Below are 5719 nucleotides of genomic sequence, written 5' to 3'. Positions count from 1 at the left end.
AGCGGTGCGCCGGGCCCTGTGCCAAGCGCTGGGCTTCTACCGAGGCAACCCCTATGCCTTGGGTGCCCTTGAGGGGCTGGGACGGTGCTGAGCCCGGGGCTGGGGCTGCAGATTCCGGGGTGGCGGGGAGTGGAACCCAAGCCTCCACTGGGGGTGTAACTGGGAGAGTTGGCTTCATGGGCGAGTCCCGTGGTTGCTCCGGCTTGGGCTCCGGGAGCCCAGATCGCCTTCAGAGCTGGAAGCAGAAGAAAGTGGCCTGGGTTGGCGGGCTGTATCGTGTGTGTGCGCGCACACGTGAGTGTGAGTGTGTGTGTGTGTGAGAGAGAGAGAGAGAGAGCGCGTGTGAGCGCGCGCCGCCCCTCGCCCCTGGCACAGCGGAGGCTGCTCTCTTTAGCCTTCCAGGGCAGCTTAAGGAAACTTTCTTGGCTAAACTCCAGGGCTCTGAGGAGGGCGTCTTAGGGGCAGCCTCCCTGGTCAAGGAATGGGGTAGGCTGCCCAGCCTCTTCCAGACTCCAGGGCTCTGGAGCCTTGAGGCTCAGGTGGACATAGCTCTGTATTTGGCCACAGCAGAACTCTGTTTCCAATGCTGTGTGGCCCTGGGCAACTTACCTAATTTCTCTGAAGCGTCATTTCCTTCACCTGTGAGATGAGAATTACAGAACCTCCACGTGCCCTGACAGAGCTGCCCAGAGCTTAACCAAGAGCAAAGTGCCTCCTAAGTGCAGGCAGCCCAGAGCTGCCCCACTGTGCCTGCTTCCTATTGTGCTGACCCATCTCCCTGGTGCCCCAAATCAGACCTAAGACCTCGAGCCTGCCTGGTGCCAGGCACTGCCTGGGTGTTCGCCAGGCCCGTGTAGCTCCCCACGGGACTGTACTTTGTGTCTGTGTATACCAGTGGGCAGTCATGGCTAGGTAGAGCGGAGCTGGCTCTGAGGCTGGACAGTCTGTCCTGGGATCTGTGCTTGGTCATCACTGCCCAGGGTGCAGGCTTGTGTGCACACAGCCCGTGGATTCTAGGGCTGCCCAGGCCATGGTGCTATTCAGATGCCCCCAGAACAGCCCCTCTGGAAAGGATAGGTGGGCACGTCAGTGTCAGTTAAGCCGGTGCCTGCTGCGCCAGGCCCTGGGTCCTTCCTCGCAGGGGTTCCTGATCTGGTGAAACTGAATGACCCTCTGTGGTGATAAGGGCAGTGAGGGCCAGCTAGGGTTGGGGGCCTCAGCTCTTCCTGGTGTTGAGGCTAGAGCATGGGCAAGTAGGAGCTGGCGGCAGAGGAGAGGTAGTGGAGGCTCTCGTGTGTCCTGGGAAGAGTTTGGACACGGTGTAGTATCACCCTCAGTTTTAAGGGTTCATGGTTCTAGCCTGGGTCAAGGTCATGCTGTGGGTAGTTTTCTAAGCCTCTTTCCTTTTCTTCCTTTCATTCTCTTTTTTTTTTTTTTTTGCAGAGAACATTCACTGCCTTTATTTTGACAACTATCTCTATATTTTATTCCAGAAAATGTGCTCTAAAGTATTTATTGACAAAATACTTATGTCTGGGGTACAACCTTGTGCTTTTCCCTCTGGGGTTCCTCATTCTGAAAGTGGATTGAGCCTCAGCTAGCTGCGTACTTTGGTGCTGGTTGAAATACAAGGTGGGACTCTCCAGCCCCGTGAAACATTAACTTGTTTGCTTTAGCCAGCGACTTTCTCACATATTTCCCTGTGCAAATAAACCATGCTATTCGTCACCAACAGGTTCATTAATTTCACAAGCATTTACCAGTCATTTTTTCCTGCACCCACCCCTGTACTGGATGCCAGGAACATAGTGCCAATGGAAGATCCCTAGCCCAGGGAGGAGGGGGAAGAAGTCAGAGAGCTGCTCCTTTTAGATTTCAGTCTTGCAGAAATGGCAGGAGGTACCCAGGGAAAGGGGTGGTTGGTGGAAGAGGAAGGGTGCTTCCAGAGGAGTGAACAGAATGTGCCAAGGCAGAGGCGAAGAGTCAGCGTGGCTGGACTCCAGGCCTGGGGGTGGTTGATCCTGCTGTAGTGTGGACTGTGAGGACGGAAGGTACAAGACATGCCCCTGAAATGCCAGCCCAGTCTTAACGGGCCTGGTGACCAGGAAAAAGTGCTCAGACTTGAACTTGTAGGCATTCTGGAGCCACTGAAAGGTTTAGGCAGGGAAGTGACGTGGCCCAACGAATGTGCATGCTCCCAGACTGTAGCCATCAGGTGGCTGGAGGCGCAAGCACCCGAGGCAGTCTGATTTGTGAGTATTTTAATGCCAAGCTGCGGCTGAAAATTCACCATTGCGTAACCGTGCCTTGGCCATCTCCACTCTTAGGGCCCGGCGTAGCCCAGCGTGAGCACTGCTGCTCTGCTAACACCACGTAACAAGGTGGCCAGAGCTCTGTCATGCGACGAGAAAGAATCATGTCATAGATTAAGTGGCGCCATCGCTTCTTAGTGGTGCATAAAATACCAGCGTTCTTCTGTGGATGGCGTCTGAGTCAGGTGGACCCGGGTGCAGTGGCGGAGCCTCCTTGACTTGCAAATGACAGAAAAACAACATGAAGTGCTTTTAAGGGAACTGACTGCCAGTCCTCACCCCCTTCATTACCGCAGGTCTGCTTCAAGCTGCGGTCACAAAGCCTGCTTAGATTATTCCCACAGCCTCCTTCCCTAGGCTCCTCACTTTGCCCCCACCCTCTTCAGAGTCACCTCAATGAAGCAGCCAGGTGACCTGTAAGATGTGCGTCACACCCCAACCCACCTCTGCTTGTTCCCCCAGGGCCTCCCCGTCCCCTGGCCCCAGGTGCAGCGCACATTAAGGGGAGGATAACAGAGGAAGTCCTTGCAGATGCCCAGGAGACCCTGCCCTCCGGGACCTCACTTCCCTCCTTGTCCCCAGCCCTCCTGCCTTCCCCTGCTCCCTGGCCCCCCTGCTGCTGGCCCCTGCTCCTCTTGCCTGAGGCTTCTCCCCACAGCCCTCTCTCACCTCCTTGGGGTTCTCTTGTGGGCACACTCCCACCCCTTCCTCCTTCATTTCTCTTCGTGGCAGTCTCACCATCCAGCGTGTGTTTATTACTTATTTTCTTAGTGTGGTCTCTTCCCATCTCAGTTTCAAGTGCCTTAACAGCGGGGATTTTGTCCAGTTACTCAGGAGGCTGAGGCAGGAGGATGGCAAGTCTGAAGGTAGCTCAGGCAACTTAACAAGACTCTGTCTCAAAATAGAAAATAAAAAAGCGTTGGGGACATAGCTCCGTTGGTAGAGTACCTGCCTCGCAGGCGCAAGGCCCTGGGTTCAATCCCCAGCACCGCAGAAACAAACAAGCAAATAGAAAAAAGGGTGGGAGGTGGCTCAGCTAGAGCACTGAGCAATCTTGAAAAATGACACAAAGCTGAGGTTCTGTGGCAGTGCCTCCCCTTAAAGCATTGCAGCCTTTTAAAAGACAGGGATCTGGCGGGATTTATCCCTGCTGTATCTCCAAGGCCCCAAGTAACACCTGGGATGTGAGAGGTGCCCGGTGGGTTTTTGGCAAGTGAATGAATGAAGATGCCAATCTCATCAGCCGCAGCCGGACACAGGTTCCCGAATCACATTAGGAATCTTGTGCCTTGGATTTTTGGTTCTCCTTTCTGAGTTTTATTCTCCGACCTGCTCTCTCCCCTCAGGAGACCCCCACCCCCACCTCCAGGCTCACAGCCTCCTCTCAGAGTGTGAAGAGATCATCTTTCTCATAGTAACTCCGAGAACGTACCAGGGTTACTGCTTATTGGTTCTGATTAGGTCTTGGGCTATTCTTGAACTGATCGCTGGGAGACAGAAGGTCCATACTGGCCAAGCTGGATCACAGGCCATGCTTGAATTTAAGCAGTGGAGTTGGTTTTACTCAAGGTATTTGGACTAAGGGTATATGTTAAAAAATTTCCCAAAGAATACTGGAATATCAATAGAGGGCAGGTGCATACTGCTGGCAGGCAGATTAAAAAAACAAAGAGCCCACTCACTCCAGCACCTGTTATGGCTGTGTTCTTTGGAACACAGATTGTGACACTTTGTCTTATCTCATTCAATTTTTTGATTCCATGTTGTGTTAATCAGTTTTCTACTACTATAACAGAATACCTGAGATAATCAATGTATAAAGAAAAAAAGTCTCTATTTGGCTCACAGTTTTGGAGTTTTCAGTTCATGTTTGGCGGGTCCTGTTGTTTTAGGAATGTGTGGTAGAGGAAAACCACTTACCTCATGACCAGGAAGTAAATGAGTAGGATGGGGAGATGGTTCCACCATCCCTTCAAAAATAAACCCTGAACAACCTAAAGACCTCCCACCAGGCCCCACTTGTTAAAAGTTCCACCACCTCCCAACAGCCCACCATGGGCAACTTTCCCATATGGGCCCTTGGGGAACTTTTGACATCCAGGTGGCATCAGTGTCCACATTCTGACTAGACTGGGGCCTCTTAAGAGCAGCACTTACTTTTTATCTTTTTTTTTTTTTTTAAACTTTTCCATCTGCAAAGCTAGACCAGGGCCACTGAAAGCATATGGCAACTATTTTTTTTAATGAAAGATGAAAGCAATCACTTCTCAGGGGCCAATTTCCTGCATTCCTCTGGTTTTGAAACTATTAAGAAATGAAGACATTTCAGATTTGTTACCGGTAAACTTTGTTTGGAGATCATGCACTGGGATTGAGACCAGAATGGCCTTTCTGCTCCTGTCTCCCAATTTCCATATTGAAAGCTGCTGGATCCGAGACTCAACTCTGCAGAATGGGCCCCACCCTGCCAGCAGCTTGGCGGCCCCCTGTCCTGGTGCTCAGAGAGCCCACGGGGCACCCCTGCTCAGCAGCCTGGAAGGACTGGCCACCGTCAGAGACCTGTGCTTCATGACCCTGGATACTGACCTCTTCCCGTTGAGAAGGACAGCAGAGGCTTCCCCCATTTCTGGGAAAGACCAAATCCTTGCTTTGGTGGGGAGATGGCTCTCCAATGGGGATGAACTGGTGTTAGGATGGAGGCAGAATCATGTTGAGGTTTCAGGGAAGGTCAAAGCCCTTGAGAGAAGGAGGATCAGTATTTGGGGAGTCAAACAGCTTAAGCTAGCACTGAGCCTAGACATGTTCCTGAGAGAACTGGAAGGAACAGAGCAGTCCAGGCACCTCAACATGCAGACAGTGTTCTACACAGAGCCTTGGTGCCTTCCACCCTAATGACCATACTAGTTCAGAAGGTAGTGAGGATGAGCCCTTTAGGATGCCCAGGGAGAACGGCAAACCTGAGCTACCCAGTAGGCGAAGACTGTTGTTATGGTTTAGATGAGGTGTCCCCCAAAAGCTCACTGTGAGACAATGCAAGAAGGCTCAGAGGAGAAACGCTTGGGTTGTGAGCGCCTTAACCCAATCAGAGGATCAGCCCCCGATGGGATGAGTGGGTGGTGACTAGAGGCAGGTGGAGTGTGGCTGGAGGAAGTGCTTCATTGCGGGCGTGGCTTTGGGGTATATATCTGTGTCTGGTGAGTGGAGTCTCTCTCTGCTTCCTCATCACTATGTGAGCGGCTTCCCTCCACCACACTCTTCCGCCATGATGTTCTGCCTCACCTCAGGTCCCAAGGAAGGAGCCGGCTGTCTATGAACTGTGACAAGCATTCCCTGTTTTATGGTTTGTATCATGTTAGTGGCGTTGCCATTGTATATACACTTTATCATTCCTTCCATCCTGATTCGCT

Source organism: Marmota marmota, unplaced genomic scaffold (genome assembly GCF_001458135.2).
Source record: "Marmota marmota marmota unplaced genomic scaffold, marMar, whole genome shotgun sequence".
NCBI lineage: Eukaryota > Metazoa > Chordata > Mammalia > Rodentia > Sciuridae > Marmota > Marmota marmota.
Note: the sequence above shows the minus strand (reverse complement) of the source record.